The following is a 20361-nucleotide window of genomic DNA, read 5'->3' as shown; positions in this document are numbered from 1 at the left end:
CCGCGACCAATCAGAGCGCGAGTTTGCCAGCCGAGTTCCCGCGCTAGCGGTGGCTACGCGCTACGCTTGCACTACGAAGCTCCAAACAAGTAGGTCATCGCAGGAAACTGCGTATAAGAGCAAATAAAAAAGACGTAACAAATAAAATCATTTTTCATCACCTTTTATCATGTGTCGTTTGTTATTTAAAGAGATTAATGAATGAAGCATAAATGTAGGAAAATTATTGTGTAACGTAAAAAGACGAATGCACATTTACTTTTCTAAACAGAATAGAAACTAATAATTATTTGTAGAGAGGGGCTAAGGAATGTGTAAATTTCCTTTTCAAATAAAATATTAACGGAAAGGTAATGTAACAGAGAATGAAGGAGGAGTGATCATAGTTCGGTATTGGCATACAAATTCGTAGTTTAATAACGGGAAACAATGTTACTGGTAATGAATAAGTATCTTCGAGAAGCCCGAAGAAAAATTTAGATACAGAAACTTGCAGAATTATCGCCGGAAATAAGTCATAGGTTGCGTTAAATTAAAAAAATAATGATGACTAATAAACTGAATAGAACTCACCCTGACGGAAATTCACCTGCAGCATGCAAACCTGCGTCAATAGGTCAGTGTACCGAGCCTGGGCATCGATGGACGAAATGGTTTATGGCAGGGTAGAGCCCATGCCACAGGTGATCGCAGGTATGCGACACCAGCCGACGTTAATAGTCGCAACGTCAAGTGCCGCCGGGTTAATACATCGAATATGCATTCACTTTACTTCACGACCACCAGCATTAATCACCTGACACGATCACTTAATGTAGTTTTAATCCAACGTGTTGTTCCTACGTTAGAAAATTCGTGGCCCCGAAAAGGGCCGATTGTTTTCAATTTATCAGAGGTTCTACGTAGCCAAACACTTGGACAGCAGCAGCCGCATATCCGTTATTTTGTACGTACCACCAGAACTCTGCCTAATACTTCGGTAACTAAACATCTCTGTCGCCTTATTGCTAACCGACTGACAGAATTCTTCCGTAAAGGTTCCTCTACCCCCAAGTAGTTTCCTATCGTTACATTGTGAGTTCACTCCCACCATGACAAAATGTAGGTAAAAATTAGGTAAACGCAGTTTTACCAAGGCGCGTAGCCCGTTAATTTATTGCCAGGGTACCTACTCCTTTGAGATAGGAAACAGACATCACGTGCAACGGCTTGAGAATGAAAAATCGATTACATTACTATGTTACGTCTAGTAAAATGAAAGCTTGGAAGATATTAATTTGAGAAGCATTTTCAAAATTAGATTTTTTTGTTAAGCTGGTCTACGCATATGCATTTTTTTAGATTTGATGTCTGTGAAATGGATAATATCCATGGAAATAAAACACATCGTCTTTTCTTCTTGTCCTCTAAATAATGTCACAAGTGTTCCGTCCTCAATATGGACTTCCTTTATTCAAGGTATATTAATTTCTTTAGGCGGATAAAATGCTTCTTTCAAAATCTGGGAAATTCCTAACAACCCTTTTTGAAATAATCGGACAATAATGTATTCGGCGCTCGTATAATTGCACTTAATTCAAAGTCCCTTTACGTTAAAATAGTTTCTAAGAATTCAATACCGTCCTACTTTCCCGTAATAAAGACATTTCCAAATTACGTATTACAATGAGCCACCGTGCAGTCTCGTTATTGTCTCCATTCACGATAGGGTTGCCCGCGTTTCGAGCGTTTTGGTCAGATACGTCTCACCCTAAGTACCTTCTCATATACGCGCTTCATGGTCATATTCGGTAGTAGTACTATTATTCCAATTGCGGTTTACACTATGTGCATACTTCTTTTCAGACATAGAAAAGTAAAGGACTACTAACATCACATGTGCATGGACAAACTGCAACGGTTCTCAGAAACGCGAAATATATCATTAATACAAAAATCGAATTTTGAAAATGCTTCTCAAATTAATATCTTCGAAGCTGTTATTTCACTGACATATTACAAAGTGAAATTATACAATAATTAAAAATAAAAACTAAAACGGTCGCATCGGGATCCTAACGGGGTATTCATCATGAACGAGCGCGTGAGAGAAGTCATGCTGCTCTCGGCGTCGGTACTTTACTTTTCTATATCTGAAAAGTATGCACATAGTGTTTCGACCAGCTCGTGAGTGGAGGAGCGAGTAGAGGTCACTAAAATGAAGCGTGTACTTCCACAATGTTCGTGCTCAAAAACACAGTTTATTGCCTGGTAGGCTCGTCTGGATAAACAGGTTTACAGTCAAGATTTACAGCACAAACGATAATGAAAACAGCACATTGGACACTATACAATAAAACGATACCACTAGGTATGTACAAAATATTATAGACGCGAAAGAGTACTTGGTAAGCTGAACGCATGTTACAAATTCGGTATAGGTACGTGTTATCGCTCGTGGAGTTCAAACAATTCTGTTGTTCGCTCAGGTCGCGACGGTTAACAGTGCGTGCGACGGTTGGCCCGCCAACGGTTCACGTGAGTTTTTGCACGGCGATCGGGTGTTTACAACGATCGCGTTGCGGGCGTCTCAACGGCGGAATTCGAATCCGGTGAGTTTAGATCACTCGGCGTTTAGATTGCTTGGGATTTGGGATTTTTTACTTGGCTTGGGCCACTCGCTCGTCGCGTCGTAAATGTGTGACTTTTTTATGGCTGTTTGTCACAAACGGCAGAATTTTGCCATGTGACCCTCTTTTCCACAGGCAAAATCTTTTATCTTCTCATTTTGTTTCTTGGGTGTCTGTCTTCCTCCACGATGACTATGCTGCCGCGTATGTTTAGTTATACTCATTGCTGCTACCGCTGTGGTTGCTTCATGGTTGGATGTTCCTTTTCCTTCTTGTTTTATAAGTCGCTGGGTCAGCTTCTCTAATGTCTGTTTATCTGCCTCAACACTGTCCCATGCAGTGACGAAAGCATTAAACTTGTGTGGCAGGCTTCCAAGAATCTTTGACATTATTGTACAATTTGATAACGACTCACCCAAGTCCTTCCACCAATGTTCTCCACATTCGTGATGTGTTGAGTCACGCTGTCCGTGTTTGACATTTTGTAATCGTAGAATCGTGTCATCAAAGCAGTTTGCTTGTTTCTGTCTTTTGCTCATGTATGTTCGCGAGCTTCCTCCACATGGCTGCAGCCGTGTCACATGTGAGAAGATGGTCCATCTGTGAATATTCCAGTGAAAATGATATTATATACATTGCTTTTGGATTGTCTCTATGCCATGCCAGCCATGTCTTATCCGTCTGTTCAGTCGGTTCTTTCCTGTGTCCAGTGGCTAGATTAAAGAGTCCACTGGCCTCTAGTACACCCTATTATTTAGAATTTCCACAGCTGAAAATTCGACCCATCGAATTTATGCATGTTACGAAAATCCGCTCATACGACGCTCATACTTCGACAGAATTCGTAGAACTTTGGTCTTTCGACAGGCCACATAAATTCTACGTCGTACCCGACGAATTCCCGATTTTAGAAGACGGCATAATAAGGCTCCTTTATCTGAACAAATTCGACTACCAAATCGATAATACCTCACTAACGTTAGATAATATTTACTTACCACTATTCGAATAGGCCACGATACCATCAAAAACCGCTACAGTTAAAGTTGTTAGGTCAGGAAATAATCGGGTACGAGTAAATTTTATTAATACGGAAACGAGGAAATACCTGTCGGACAAATAAAAAAATCGGAAATCGATTTCACCACGCGAATTAAGCGACTACTAGAAAAAACTCGAACCGACCATCTAGAACTGCGATTACGAGACTCCCTCGAGAAAGTCATCTATTGTCACTCCGACGTATTCGCGCTTGACGACGATTCATTACCGTGTACTAGTCTGGCGCAACACGAAATAATAGTCAAAGACCAAAAACCAGTAAATGTAAAATCGTACAGACCACCGAAGTGCCGCAAGCAAGAGATCGAACGACAAATGCAAGATCTTTTGAAAAAACGAGTAATAGAGGAGTCAGACTCTCCATACAACTCTCCTCTCTGGGTTGTACCAAAGAAAACTGACGCTTCGGGAAAGCGTATATGGAGAATCGTCGTGGACTTCCGACGACTGAATGAGTTGACCGACCAAGACGCATATCCTCTACCATGTATCGAGGATATACTAGACCATCTCGGTAAAGCAAAATTCTTTTCAGCCCTCGATCTGTCATCAGGGTTCCACCAAATACCGATGCACCCGAATTCGAAAAAATACACGGCGTTTTCAACGCCCCATGGCCATTTCTCATTCTGTAATGAAAAACACGCCGACGACGTAAGAACGCACGTAGAAACACAGACGGAAGCACGCAGAGAAAAGAACAGAAGAAGAAACACACAGAGAACACATTAAGCAGCGCCGCCCAGTAACGTGGTCACAGTGGCAACATTAGAAAAAAAATACGCCAGATGTGTGACGAATAAAAAACGAACAATAAACAAATGTTCAATTTAACAGGTTCCACAGAGGGACGCCCCTAGTGGTGGATGGAACGCCGTAGAAAACCATTAGATGAACAAAAAGGATTAAAAGAACGTAAAGAAATGGTAACTTCAGTGGATTATAAAATATCCTAGGATCGTATTCAGGTGAAAGACGAATAACTCGGAAACGATCGGTATCACAGTTAGTGATAGCGTTGGTTTCAGCTGTCTAATCTATTAGCACGCCTCATACCCATGGTTTGTAGACGTTGCGAAGTAGATGCTCCGCGTAGATATATTGAGTGGTCAGACCTCATTAATAGAGGCTTCAGGGCTTCCGAGATCGCGTTGAACCGCAGGAATTCGCGATAGGGGATGCTCGGTTTACCGCGATCGCTTGCGCGGCGTTCTGCTACCAAATCCGACACATGAGAAGATCAAGGAAATCCGCGCTAGCTATCTCGAGACCGAGAAGTATCGGCCGGGCTGACTCATCGATCTTTTTCAATTCATCTTAGTGGAGAAAACAGAGCATTAACATTTCTCCAAACTTCCATCGCTGAAACTTTTCCGCGATGGAATCACTTGAACGGAATTCTTTCGATTCTGTTTTCTTTTAACACTCTTTTCCTTGATTAATTAAGAATTTATTACTACTTGGAAGGGAATAAGATAAGCATTTTTTCCTGAATTTCTAATTATTCAATTGCATATTGTTAGTGGAAACTTGTTTCGCATTAAAACTAATTTAGTTAGATGTTCCTAATCAGTTTCTCCGCTAAGGAACATCCGATGAACGCGAAAAATTTGAATATTTCCATCTGTGGTACAGCTTCAATCACTATCATCCGCGTCAGCAATCGTGACATTCACCAATAATTGCTCCCGGAGTCGTACCAACGTGTTTTATAACGTTATAAAATCAAAATCTTCATCGATTCCACACCCAATCGCGGCCTAATTACAAATTGTAATGAAATCATATAATTTGCCTTTATTATCATTCAGATCAATTGAAATTTAATACCCAGCGATTGTGCTTGACCTGGCCAGTTGAATTAATCGTCGCTGCACACCGTTCGACCGATATCGAATTTTGCCCAATCAATATCACGCTTAATTATCGCTTGATGTCTCCTAAAGCTGTGGTAAGTATGGCTACAAATCAGCTGTACCTTGAAATTTGTTGACTATAACCTAGCTAAATGGAATTGGAGAGTATAGGAAACGTAACGTGCAGACGGCTGCCATTTTAGACGCTAGCACTGTGACTGAACAGAATATCCATTACGGTGGTTTCAAAATACGCAGGACACTAAATGCATTTTTTGTTTATAAGTTGATACTTCTTCCAGTCTTTTTCAACTATCAAATTCGTTAGTTAAAGAATTGTACGTCTCAAACTGTCCTAGATAATCTACAAAGAGGTCACGCAGGTTTATAATAAGTACACACTACAGAGTGGAAAGTTGCACTAGTGTCAAGAGAACGAAATACAGAAAATTCTCCGTGAGTATTCGAAGGCTCCTGGCCACTAAACATTAAATATTTTATAAACTAATGGCTATATGTGGCTCAAACAAATATCATTACCTTCAGAATTTCAATCTCTATCACTGTGATAAACATCATTAAAAAGTCAGCGTTACAGCTGGGAACCTCTCCTTGTGAGTACCGCGGAATCTTTGAACACTCATTGAGGATTTACTGTAATGAACTATCACTTATTTATTCATTTATTACTTTGAGCCATTTGTGGTTTATATACGTCCTTGTATAAGTCCTTGTCATTTTCAACCAGATTTATTTTTATTTTGTATTTATGAAAACTTAATTTCTATTCTATGATATAATGACTGTCATTATTAATAACATTCAGCTACCTGCTCGATAAGTTTTGAATGCCTTTCTCCAAGAAAGATCGAGGCTGGGATGGAAAACAGTCACCAATATACTTTTTGAGGGTGGTGTAATGGCCAAACTCCTTGCCCAGCAGATGTCGATTAAGAGTTCAAAAGAAGTAAAAGTCCGAAGATGTAATGTCCGGGCTGCACGGTGGATGGGGTACAGTAGACGCTCCCAGCTCCTCGAGCTGCTCACCCGTCCACTTTGCGCAGTCAGGTCGAACATTATCGTGAAAAAGCTGGACGCCGAGTCGTTTTGATCGTTTTGTTCGCACGGCATCGGCTAGCTTGCGGAGTTGGTCCTTGTAACGGTTGGCGTTGATCGTCTGGTTAGGCTGCAGGAGTTTCCAGACGAGCATTCCCTGCGACTCCCAAAAGACCGACAGCATCAACTTCCAACCGTGTGAATCGGGCTTTGGCTGGGCTGGCGGGATTTCGCCCGAGGAAGCCAAAAGACGTGGCGTGTGTAATTTTCGTAGCGTACCCAGCTTTCATCTCTCGTAATAATTTCCCTAAGAAAGTCCAGCCTGTGCTTGCGGAGCAGTAAACTTTGACAAATGCTGACACGAACGGCCCGGCCATGATAATTCAACGCGTGAGGCGTCCATCGCGACATCATTTTGCGGTAGCCCATCGAATTAAGGTGGTGATCGCTGGTTGTACGGGGTTGCCGAAGATTATTCTCCAAATCTCGCGTGCTCGAATCAGGGTACAGCTCGAGTTCGCCATGTAGAGGGTCTTCGTCGAAGGTAGTTGATTGGCCAGAGCGGGGTTGGTTTTTATACCTTATATCGCCCTCATCGTGGCACTTATACCAGAAGCGTAGCGTCTGGTCGCTACTAGTACCTGGCCCAAATACAGTGCTGATCTCAGCCGTCTCCGTTAACAAGGTGTTCAGCCGGAGCGCATACAACATAATAACTCACAGTTGACGTTGCTCCATTTTCGTTTTCTATTAATCTCCTTGTTACGTACGCGCCAATTTATGCCCATTACGCGGAAGGTTCGCGCACATACTCGCACATTCTGCAAACATCTCGGGCCTGCTTTGATTTAAAGATGATAACGTTCGAAAAACAACGAACCCGGCAAGAACTTATGGGACAGTCCAATATGATAATGTAACTTTCGTGGAAGTATAATAATTGTGTCTTGACACAAACAAGTAGCGTGATATACTATAGAATGTGTTAGTACTGATTTAGAATAACTTAAAATAGTTTATTCTATATGAAACAGTCCTCTAATTTTACAAATCCTGAATAAGATATAAATGATTGTTACTGCAACAATAATTTATTTACTCATAAATATACTGATATTCGGCGGACAATGGTGAGTCAATTTCTTGAGTGCCGGTATCGTGTAATACTTCCGATACCCTCCGAGAGTTTCTTCGAGTGGAGGCTACGAGAGAGTGAAGTTTGCCGGCTAGCACGCAATACGGTCGGGGTACGCAAGTAGGATACAACAGGTGGCAAACGATAACAATTGCGATAACAAATTCTTTCGAAGTCCGGCTCTCGTCACAATACAACTAATTAACAACGTGATTCGGTTACGGCGCCTCCTCTAGATGGTATGCGCGGTACGCAGAAGTACAGAAGGCTGGAGGCTGTACGATGTTCTTTAATACAACTATACGCAATCAAATTACAGTATCACCCGAGATGGCATAGATGGCTAACCGCTATCAGATTTTCGTCCCGGCGTCGCTCGCAACGTTCGTCGTCGCTTGGTAGATCGCTCACACGCACTTGCAATTTATTAGGTAAACACACAAAGCTCTATAAGCGATATTCGCTCGCAACCGAATGATTCGTAATGGATTTCGGTAATCGGCCGTAACGTACGACGGTATCCCCTTGCCCCCTTTCTTCTGTTTTGAGTACAATAGTCGGTCCTCTGGACGCGCCTGTAGTCTCCTAATCCGGGCATTTCCCGCGGCTACCTCCGTTCGGAGTCCTGTACAGAGGGAGGCGCCGGGTCACTACTAACATGGTCCTACTCCGTTGGTACTGGTGTTTGCCGACTCTGCAGTCGTCCAGGCTGCCTCGCGAAGTAAGCTCCTCCACCATTGTTTGGTGGTGTGGTCCCTTCGTAGCGCGGGAGGCCCTTGTCCCAATAATTGGATTGTCCGATTCCCAATAACGGCTCCTGGTCAGGGTGAGGGAACACGGTTCCAGAGTCGGGTGTAGCTTCACGCTCGTTATGGCTCTGTAATAGTGCCCAGATGCTCGGCGCTATTCAAATAGTCGCTATTTCTCGGGATTCTTTTAGGAGCGCTCGTGTTCCTGCGAGTGCGTGTGGTGAGCGGTGTTCTGCGGGGCAGAGGGCGGTCCGCTTCTATTGAGTTTACGCTCCAAGTTCGTGTTTGGAGCGTTTGCGTTACGCTGGCAAAAATGCAGCATAACAACATATATATTTAAATACTGCCTCGGTATAGATCCCGATTCTGAATTAAAACAATGTTGTCAATTTTTCTCTTGAATCAAACACTGCTCTCGGAACATTAGCACCTAAGCCGAACAAATTTGTAAATAAACCTGTAGTTGGCGTCCACTAGAGCCGGCAAAACCACTGAAAAGATTTTCTTATAGTTGAAATACTGAAATTATACACTTCACTGTAATTTCGCACAAATTCTATTAAATGTTCGTCATCCATGCTTATTTACTAGTGACAACTGTTCTCAGTACACAATTCTGTGAAGATTGCCGCGGTCTTGATTGCTAGCAAACCGACTCCACAGTCAACAGATTTTGATTTGACTTAACTGAACCGCGTACTGTGAATGCTCTCATTGGATTACATGTGAGCGATATTGACCGATTCCTGATTTCACGTGATCTGACCGTATCACGACCGCTAGTGCGTATTTATCATAATCCGTAACTACAGTGGACTCTAACTATATTGCCACTGAACATATTGCCACGCGAGGCACTTTCCCTTCACACGTACTTTCGAGCACACAAATTCGCTCTCCCACCACGTTGGGTACGCCGGCGCACCAACACGACTCAGCTTTTGCGCAAGCGCTGAGGCCGAGGTTATGTCGATAGAACTTAGTATGGAGGGGGCTCTGAACTCATTGCCATTTTACTCCCCTAGAGCCTCGATTATGGCAGTATAGTTAGAGTCCACTGTATTTACCTTTGTAGAAGATGTTCGACATGACCTCCTTCGGTCCTTATACAAGCTTGTAGTCGTCGCAGCAAAGAATTTCGCAATCTTTCGAAAATTGCAGGTACACGGGTGTGTACCAGGAACTCTGTCCATCTGAACTGTTTTTGTGATTTCAAACAATATGCGAAAATGTTTCTAATGAAAGTTAACAAAATTAAACAATGCTCCAACATGTTTCAGAACGAAATTCATAATAAGACGAACAAAGTCTAATATCTCAGAAACAGTAAGGTTAAGGGTAAATGTATCTTAATACTTTTATACTCAGAATTGGCTATGCTACCGAAATTAAGCATAAAAAATTGAACAATCCACTTACGAAAACATAATTGACCTCTATGTCTCCTCTATGCAATCACTTGCCAAAAACCATTATTACCGTATTATGTATTTCTTTAAATCCTACAACTTTCATCAATAACATTTTCACGTATTGTTTGAAATAACGAAGATAGTTTAGGTGGACAGAGTTCGTAGGGCACACTCATAGACATAGAAATATAGACTGCGCGTCAGACTGGGCCGGCGTCCCAACTTTAGAAAGAAACGGGCTTCTTTCGGGGGATTTGTTATCTGTTTCCAGTAATTCGCAAGTCCAAAAGAAAGTGTTTAATACAGTGGCGGGTATGAAAGTTATTTTAATTTTTTTAAACATTCTTTTCACACTTTCAGTATTTATTTACTATTGTTTAAATATTCAACTCATATTTTTTTGAATATTTCTTTTATATTCTATGAATATTTAGTTTATACTTTTTAAATATGTATTTTATATTTCCTGTATATGTATACAATATTTGGATTCAATATTTATTTCATATTAAAAAGTGTGGCTAAAAAAATATTTTTTCCAGTATTTAAAAAACATATTTAACTAATGTTTTTGTGCTACTGGGGTATACTCTTACAACTTGTAAACTTGGGGCACGAGAAATGGAGTAGCACGTGATCCAGATAAAATTGAATAAACTCAAAAAAAGTCCAAGGGCTCATGAGTATGGCACCAAGACGCGAGTAAATACTTAAGGAAAGCTGTAATAATTTCCCAGAAAAGGTTTTGCTACTGTTTCGGGCACTGAACAGAGCGGATACATACCTCGAGGTAGAAAAGCGTAGTTGTCTCGAATAAGTGAACTCTATTCGGGAAGCTCTCAAAACGCACGCTGTGTAACTGTAATAATTTACAGTCTGCGAAATGTCGTGCATTTCGTGCGTGATGGTGTCACGATATGACCGGAGCTATTTTTCGCAACGCGCTCACGCGCGTCCCCTGATCTGCGTAACAATCGAATCTGCGTCGTTATGAAAGTTAGGTAATTAAGTTCCATTGCGGTTCCGTGGATCAGCGCTCCAGACGGACGCGCTTGCATGGGTTTAAGAAAGTTTGCTAATAGCATTTGATAAGACGCGAAATTAGAGTGGAGACCTGCCGGAAGGCGGACGGATTAGCGTAATCGTTCTCCGATGCGTCACTTTGACAGCATCTTCTAGGAAGGAACTTGTGTCGGGTGCTAATGACGATGACATTAACGCGGTAGTATACACGGTGGTGTATTATTACTGGTACACTTACGAATTAATAATTTCTAGAAAAATAAGTTGAATCCTTAAAATGAAATTTTAATGTCGGTCTTTACTTTTTAATATGTTAGGTGCACAGTACGCACACGCTACCTTAAAGCAGAGTGAACACACAATGTAACGATGAGAAACTATTTGGGGGTAGAGGAAGCCCTTTCGGAAAAATCCTGTCAGTCGGTTCGCAATCGGGCGACAGAGATCCTTTCAGTTCACGGGAGTATTACCCAATGTTCTGGTGGTACGCACAGAATAACGGATATGCGCTTGCTGCTGTGCAAGCATTTTGCTACGTGAAACATCTGATAAATCGAAAACAATCGAGGCCACCAATTTTCCTAACGTAGGAACAACAGGTTCGATGAAAAATAAATTAAGTGATCGTGTCAGGTGATCAGTGTTGGAGGTCGTGCAGAGAAGTGAATACGTATTCGGTGTTCCCTTCTCTCTCGCTCTCCCTTCGTAGCAAACTCTCTTGCTCGCACGCATAGTAACGCGTACGTGGCGCAGTCTCTTCGTACAAAGTCAGAGAAGAACAACATTTACAGTATGTTTTCTCCTCGTCGCCCTTGTACGCAGAATCCTGATCGACTAGCGGCCTTGAACGGGGAATACCGGGTGTACCCCCGAAACTGGTAATAAGTGGTAACCCGAGTTTCTAACATATTTGGTTATTTAAAATAATAATGCAAAATAACAAATAATAGATTTTCGTATAATGAATATATTTGTCATTGTAAATTAAAAAACATATGTTTGTTTAAATTTATGGAACAATACATAGATATACGTGTTCGTAATAGCATATTAAAAGTAATTAGTTTTTTGTACGCGAACACAAATTCCGACAAATCCGACCCCGAACCTGCAACAAACTCGATGAAATCGGTACGAAACACTTCGGACTTTTATTTTTATCTTATTACTAATAATTCTATGATGTACGTATATTGCATATATTTGTAGCATCCTAAAACGGGTATTAATGAGCCATTCCACGTCGAAACACAGAACTGCGATCTTAATGACCAATTTTTTTCGAATTTGCAGCATTTGTTGATAACCACAAGAAATTAAATTGTGTAAATTTTAGTTTCTAATCTTGAACCGTTTCCGAGATAGGTATGTTAAAGTTTTAAAAAATTGAACGAAATCCACCGATACGAGATCACTGCAACCGTAATATTGTGATTATTTTTAAACATCGAGTTTTGATTTTGCCCTTATTTTGAAGCTAAAGGAATATTTTTTCTAACCGTATGGGCAAAATTTTATTTCTTGTTAATGGATATAATAATAATTGATGTTAAAGTTTCAAAACCGATTGGAAGCTGTTCCCACTATTCCGTTGTTATGAAAAATACGTTTCGTAATTTCAAAATTCTCAACTGTCTCATACATATGTATATTCAAATATCTCATGCATAGGTACACGGGTAATTTTTGTATACCCGGGTATCTTACAAAGTCACAGCAGTACTTCAGACTACTTCAGAGTGACGATCGCTCGAGCTCGAGAGACCTTCACTGATATACTACATGTATGTAATTTATTGTGATTTTACTTTGTTGCCATTGAATTGTAGGATTTTGTGTAGAATGTATATAAACATTTATGATGTTCATATTCTCCAAATAAATATCAGGTGGTTCAGTGTCTCGTCAACATTCTCTGCCTAAAATAAATATCATTCTCCGCCTAAAATAAATACCATTTTTAACTAATATGTTTAAGCGACATGTTCATTTTAAAGATTTAGCTCTCCAGTATAAATCCTTAAAACCGTTATTTGTTATTCATTTCATATCGTTAAATACAATTTTTCTCACAGGATACCGATTTCTATTGCAGTATCACAAAATAATTGCAAATATGAAACTTCTTTACCTCTTCTTGAATATTCTACTTTTATAGCTCTAAACTGGGTACCTGAAAGTATTTCATTGAATTTATGTATAAGATTTTACTACTTCCTAAAAGACTCCGTGTGTTTTTTTTTTATAGCCTAAAAAACAGTGTGCCGATACAGGGTTTCGATTTATTTACGAAACTAATCTGACCAGTTGCTGCATTCTTTGCAACTAATTTTCAAGAAAATAAAACTACTGTATTTCACTTAATTTGAGAGACACGTAGCTGAATATTAACATATGTTCATTATTTAATTACTCGCAATAAATAAAATTTTTGTAAGTAAATAACATGTCAGTAAATTCATATGTACAAATTTACCAATTGCCAGAAGGTAATTGTTCGTACGTATTAAGATTCTTACAATAGGCAGTAAAACTATTCATACTTCCATATAAAGTATAAATATGTAAATGTTAATAAAAGCGGTGTATATTCTCCCACATGCAGATTTGATAAACTATTTATGAAACTACATCTATTCTGAATTTTTCTGTTACAAATATCCAAATGTAAGGCAAGATATAAAAACGAATAAAACATGAACATGTAAGAAGTAACATTAGTAAAATGTCCATTAACGATGCATTTAGAATAAATTGTCTTGTAGTTAAGTGAAAAAATATATACTTTTCCGTTTCATGTTTCATGACTGTCATAGTTATCCCTTAACCTTAAACTGAAGCATCGGATATTTTTATTCCCGTCAAATCATATGTATAGATACACGCAATATGAATGGAATATATAACACTTCATTTGTGCTAATAATACTCAGAATTGATGCTTTATCGGTAACGTCGGGTATTGACACTAAAATGGTACCAGGGCTACGTAGCCTTGCGAACGTGGGACAGAAAAAAAGCATTGGATGCTAGGTCTATTCTATACCTAGTCGGGGGTTCAGTGTCTCGTCAACATTCTCCGCCATTTCCAGATAATGGATGATTGACAGGCGCATGCCGAACGCAATCCCCACTACTTGACATTGGACGTAGGTCCTTCTCGAGAGGTTTGTAATACGTGCGATGGAGACAGACGACCATAGACGAGGACGCACGTTGGCGGTCGAACGTCATTGGTCAAAACGCGAAGAGTGAGAGAGACACATGCGCCGAAGACGTGTCGCGATCGCGACAACATCGCGAAAAGTCGGGCCTATCTTCAAGGGCTGTTCTTTAGTGGAACAGACTATAGTATACTTACTATCTGGAAGCTATAGATGCTTGAATCGATGCCCCTCAACTACAATACAGCGATTTCAATACAGTGATTATTTTGTAAATATCTCGTTAACTATTAAGCCCAAGACGTATGAAGGTCAACACATTTTTACTCGGAATTTGATACTCTCTCGATCTATGGTACAAAAAGTAGATCATTTCGTTAAAACAAATCAAGGTGACCTTGAAATCTCTGAAATGTCTCCACCCACAAAAGAAGAACGTACCTTATAAGATGTGCCCCTTGATGCTATTTAAGGTCCACGCCACAAAATTTTCCTAAGTCATTATTCGAGGTGATTATGCTAACTGAGACACCCTGTGTTACATGCACATCTCCTTCTTTGGTGAAAGTATTAAAATTTACTTGAAATCAGCCCATCCAATATCAGAGTAAATTTTCGATTTTAATAGAATTGAACTGCTCACATTTATGTAGTTTGTTGGTATTCCTCCTCCATTTGCTTATCTGCGAAGCATACTGACACTGTTCCCCATAATATTCATCGACAAAAGGAATATATGTATGTATATTCCGAAAACGATGGCAGAAGCTTGTCAGAAGAGTCCCGCGGAAGATTCGCCCAACTCGTTGGCTTTTTGTTCGTTAAGGAGGATCCGGGGCAGACACGTAACGCCGGAAACGAGAATTATTCATGTACGCTTCGCCAACGACGATACCTGAACATAATCCCGGGAACGGAGTTCGCGGTAAAACATGACGGTGAAACTCGTGCAGGCAACTCGGATCCCAAGAAAGCTACGATTGTTCTAGACGCGCATCTCTCGCGACCGTCTTTTTAATTTAATCCAGCGGCGCTCGCAGAGGATTTTCACGAAGAACATTTTACTTTTGAAATCGTAACCCACCGACGGATTATACGTGAATAAATGTAGCAAAATTATCTAGAGTTCCCCTATTGTCATTCTTTAATGAATCCGCGACGTACGACACGGGTGGCTCCGTTGCACTAAGGCGGTGTAATTGTTCTTGGATTTCAGATATTGTAATGGACAACTTTTCTTCACGCCTATTACTTTAGTCGTCGGATCTTCTCAACCAATTTATTTTCTCTGTGTAGAAAGTATTAGTTAGTGATGTTGGTAGGCATGAAATAATTATAATAGTCGCCTTTGGAATTTGTTTGGCAAACACGTCACGAAACGGGATTTTTTCAAGTAAAACATATTATATCTCTGGTGGGCAGACATAAGAGTCAGAATTATTAGTTTTGCAGAGAAGGACTTATAATATTTAATTCTGACTTACACTCTTTTGCCCGCTCAATTCTCTGGTGGGCTGGCGAAAGAGTATAAGTTAGAATGATTAGTTTTGTAGAGAAGCACTATAATATTAAATATTATGTGTGCTAGTCTGCAAAACTAATAATTCTGACTTATACCCTTTTGCCAGCCAACCAGAGATATACTAGTTTAATAGATCAACTAACTCTTTTCTAATGGCATAATTGATTTTGTTCTTAAGATAATTGACTAATAGAGCTTTACTTCAATTTGATTATTTCTCCTGGAAGTAAGTTAACCGTGCTATAAATCAGTTTTTCATATCGTCGGTATGCTACATAAGTGACGCATCTCAAAAATGGTTAATTTTGGATATCTGAAAAAGTTAACTCTGAAAGTAAGCTATTTTTATCTCAGAGAGAAAGTATTTATTATTAAATTATAGTATTTAGCAAAAGCAATGTCACAAGTCAGAATAGGGCTGTTTTAAGCCTTTTCTTAATAGTGAGCAATGTATCTAAACAATATTTTATTAGACACTCTCAATACCGAAAGACTTTTACAATCAGTCTAATTGTAAAAGAAACTTAACTAAAGGGTTGAGCAATTAATACACTATCTACCACAAAATATTTCAAACTGATTTTCCGAAATATTTCTTTTCCTTAATTGTGTCACTCTTCTAGCAAACCAACTGTTTACAGGGTGTCCCAAAATAGTTGTAAGTCTTTGAAAGAGGTGATTCGTGGGGTTATTTGAAACAACTTTTTCCTTAGCAAAAAACTTTTCGGAGGCTTTGTTAACGAGATATTAACGAGAAATCCCGACCAATCAGAGCGCGAGTCTGGCTCCTGTGCTCCCGCGTAGCGTTGGCTACACACTGCGCTTGTATTACTAATTGAACTGCGCAAATTAGCAAATGAAAAATTAGCGAATGAAAATGAAAAATTCAATTTTATTTGTTACGTCTTTTTTCATTTGCCATTCTACAGTTTCCTTCGATAAATGCCAATTTGCTTGTTCGCAGTACAGCGCAGCACGTAGCCAACGCTACCGCGGGAGTTCAGTCGCCAGACTCGCGTTCTAATTTGTCGGGGATTATCCTTAATATCTCGATAATAAAGCATCGGAGAACTTTTTCTCTAAGAAAAAAGTTGCTTCAAATCGCCTCAGAAATCACCCCTTTCAAGGAGTTCCAGTTTCTTTGGGACATCCTGTATACATATGTATATGTTTATTAGATAATCCTATGTAAATTTCCCACACTTTAGACACCTTTTTGTCCATTAAAACAGACAAAACATTTGTCTCTACATCTTTTACAAATAACTGTACGATAATATTATTTCCACGTTGCCCGTTGATTAAACATTATTTGGTTACTTAACTCAATACTACCTGTCTCTAAACTGTTCGATCCTTGTACATTGTCAGTCTATACGACTTTTCAACGGCTCTTCAATGAAATATCCGTTAATTTTCAAGAACTTGGTTACCTCCGGCGCTAAATTTCTCACCGTAGAATCGAGTCGGCACCAGGTACTCGCGTCAAAATTCCACGTTAATGCAGTCTGGACTGCTTAGTTTCCAAAAGATTCCGGCGTTTACGGGAAATTATGGTAAACTTCATTCATCGTGAATAATTCAATAGAGTGTGCACTTTGCATTAAATGCTGCTAATACACGTAAATGAACGTGAAATGCTTGGCAGGCGAAGTAGCTGCCTGCTTTTAAATCGGGAACTTTTCCGTTCGAGGAACAATGGAAAATTCCACGTGTCTGGTTGTCGTGCGCGGAATATCAACGACAAGCGTTCGACATGAATCGACTGCAGCTAACGGGGACATTTTCTAAATATGATACTCGCGATCCCCGTTCTTCTGTTATTCTTCGTCCTCGCGTGTCTGTTAAGACCGTGCGGGAAATGGTTACCTTGAATACCATCTGCGTTACGATCATTGAGAAAGCTCTTAAATCTACAATTCTAAAGGATTATAAAGTTTTATTTATTTTCAAACAATGTTACAGTGTCCTTGAATAGATTGTGTAGCTTCGGCCATTTTGTTTTGTGTCAGTTTTCTTCTGCATATTAAAAAAGAAAAATTGTTTAAAAGACAATGATAAGAAAGAGAACTTATGATCTCTTTGATCTAATATTCTGAAGAACAAAATTATACTTAAATTCACTTAAATAGCCGTAATAACTTAAGCTTTGAAATGCATAGTATTTCTGGAACCTTAATTATAATAAAATTAATCGAAATTGTAGAATAAGATTTGTTCGTGTGGTGCTTTATTTTCGAAACACTCGAATTGCAAAATTTGCTGGATACGGGTCCAATTGATTAGGGCTCATTGTCAGCTAAAGCTCATCTGATTGTGAGCATGTGGCCCTGAATGAGCACCGAACAAGCGCCAATGTGCTCGGGCGATGCTCGGGCGACGCTCAGGCCGAAAATCCCGTACTCAGCATTCGGTTCGAATAAGCACCGAACAAGCATCGAAGAAGCGAACGTTTGTTGATATGGATGGCGACCCGAGGCTTCTCGTTAAGATTTATAAATGTCCTAGAAAAGTCCTATTTACAAAGTGGAACGTCCTGAGAACGTCCTGTGGCATCATTCTCAGAACGTTTTCCAAATGTGTAAAAGTAACATTCTCCGTCCTTTTTGGGAACGTTTAAAGAGTTCTATAAAACGCCACGGTAATGTCTTAAAAGGCGTATAAGAGACGTTTCCCAAATGTTTAAAATTACATAGAGATAGTAGTTAGGTGAGATTGGTTTGTGTTTAATAAATAAAAGATTAAGTTTCCTGCAATTTCCGCACTTACAAGGGAAGGCACGGAAGTGTCTCCCTCCGATTTTAATGAAACTTCGTATGTCTGTTAAGCAGTCAAAAATAAGGGATATGTATTTTTTTTAGTGGCTGAGACGCGGCATTTAAGAGGTGAAACCACCCCTCGAAGTTTCGACCCCAAAGTACTATCGCGAAAACCAGAGTAGATACATGGAGACTTCTAATGGACGAGGTTTGCTGTTTTTTATGTAGAATAATATGGTGCTAACAAATTGTTCAAAATATAATTTGTTTATAACAAAAAAATTTCGGATCGAAACTTTTTTTCACCTTATTTTTCACTGCTTAACAGACATACGAAGTTTTATCAAAATCGGAGGGGGACACTTCCGTGCCTTCCCTTATTAGTTGAAATTCGATTAAGTTAGTTCCTGTTAATAAATAAAAAGTTAAATTTTCTAGAAGGAATATATATGTCTGGACGTTATAATCTGTGTGTACATTGTGGTTGTTTTTATTTTCAGTTAGAGACAGTTTAAGAAAAAAATATTTCTTAAAATTTTCTGAAGTTTCCGCACGAAACCGCTAGTGTCGTTAGACTTCTCTATTGATTCTCTAAAGAATTACAACTTGCTCATGGGGTTCCATCACCTTGCACGGAATGACATTGAGCCAAAATTACCAACGAAACCATCCGACATTTAAATCCTACGGACATTCGTAAGACTTAAGAAACGAACAGTTCTAGAACATGCTATGTATATTTAAGTGTTACGAACATCCTAGGGATGTCCGAAATGGATGTATGACATTCGGATATAAACTGGACATGAAACGGACGTCCGTTGGATGTACGCTGCTATCTGGGAGTATGCAGTCAATTACTGGTTGGTTTACCCTGCATATTTCTAACGATATTTGTGAAATATTAGCCGTAGTTACTTGATAGTTTTGAAAGTATAATTAATTAAAGTTACATACCTAGTTATAGATACATGTTCTATGAGTATATGTGTCTGTTTCTGAAATCCGCGATGGTGCAGTGACTTGTTGCGTGAAAATTAACCCCGTCAGCTAGACCTGCTCTAAACAAATATTACTAGATTCTGCTGTAGACCTGATGTGCATATTTTCTGCCAATTTACTAGAGGGTCTGCTACAGCAGTACTGACAGTAAACTAGCAGCAGAAATATAACAGGCCTGGTGACATGATGTGACGTCAGAAATTGAAGAGATCTGCTAATATCCTGACGGCAGCTTCACCTCACAAATGCAGTAGAACTGCGCAACTTACTTTATTACAGATTAAATCCATTACGCTTCATCTAAATGTATCTGCAATCGATATTTAAATACTTAAATGATTATTTAATATTAAATCACAACATTAAATGTATATGTCAACAAATATTAATAATATATGCTAATGAAATATTAACTTTTCTGTATTGCTGGCGTTTATATTTCTCCTATTTTATCCCTTATAATAAGAAATAAGTATATGTAAATATTGCACTGCTAAATAATACATATTTACATTTTATGTAATAATATATATATACTCGTAATGTTCAAAAACATGGCTGAAGCTCACACTCTATTTTCACCGTGCTCATACCAAGCATATCTCTACCCCTGTCTGTGTGCGCTACCCTGCGCTACCCCTTCGGATTTTTCCACAAACAATCCACGTTTCAAATAAAAACGTAGAATATATCTATCAAATGGAAGAAATCACGAACATCAGGTAAATTCACATGCAGTCTTTCCCGAACAGCCGAACGGTATAGACGTGTGTCAACAGCGGAAGCAATTAACGAGCGAATAAATCTGAGTGGCAGTAAACACAGCACCGAAAGTCAAAACTAACTAACACATAGTGAAGTGAAAATAAGACAATTACTCCACAACGGGTATCTCGGCAACTAAAAAGCCTCCCCTCGGCAAGGCTAATAGTCTCCAAATGTCAGCGGAAAAGGATAAAAACATTGTGCTAAAAATCCAAAAGAATAGCAATAGCCACATTAGCTTAGCCCA

Source organism: Dufourea novaeangliae, unplaced genomic scaffold, assembly GCF_001272555.1.
Source record: "Dufourea novaeangliae isolate 0120121106 unplaced genomic scaffold, ASM127255v1 scaffold126, whole genome shotgun sequence".
Taxonomy (NCBI): Eukaryota; Metazoa; Arthropoda; class Insecta; order Hymenoptera; family Halictidae; genus Dufourea; species Dufourea novaeangliae.
Note: the sequence above shows the minus strand (reverse complement) of the source record.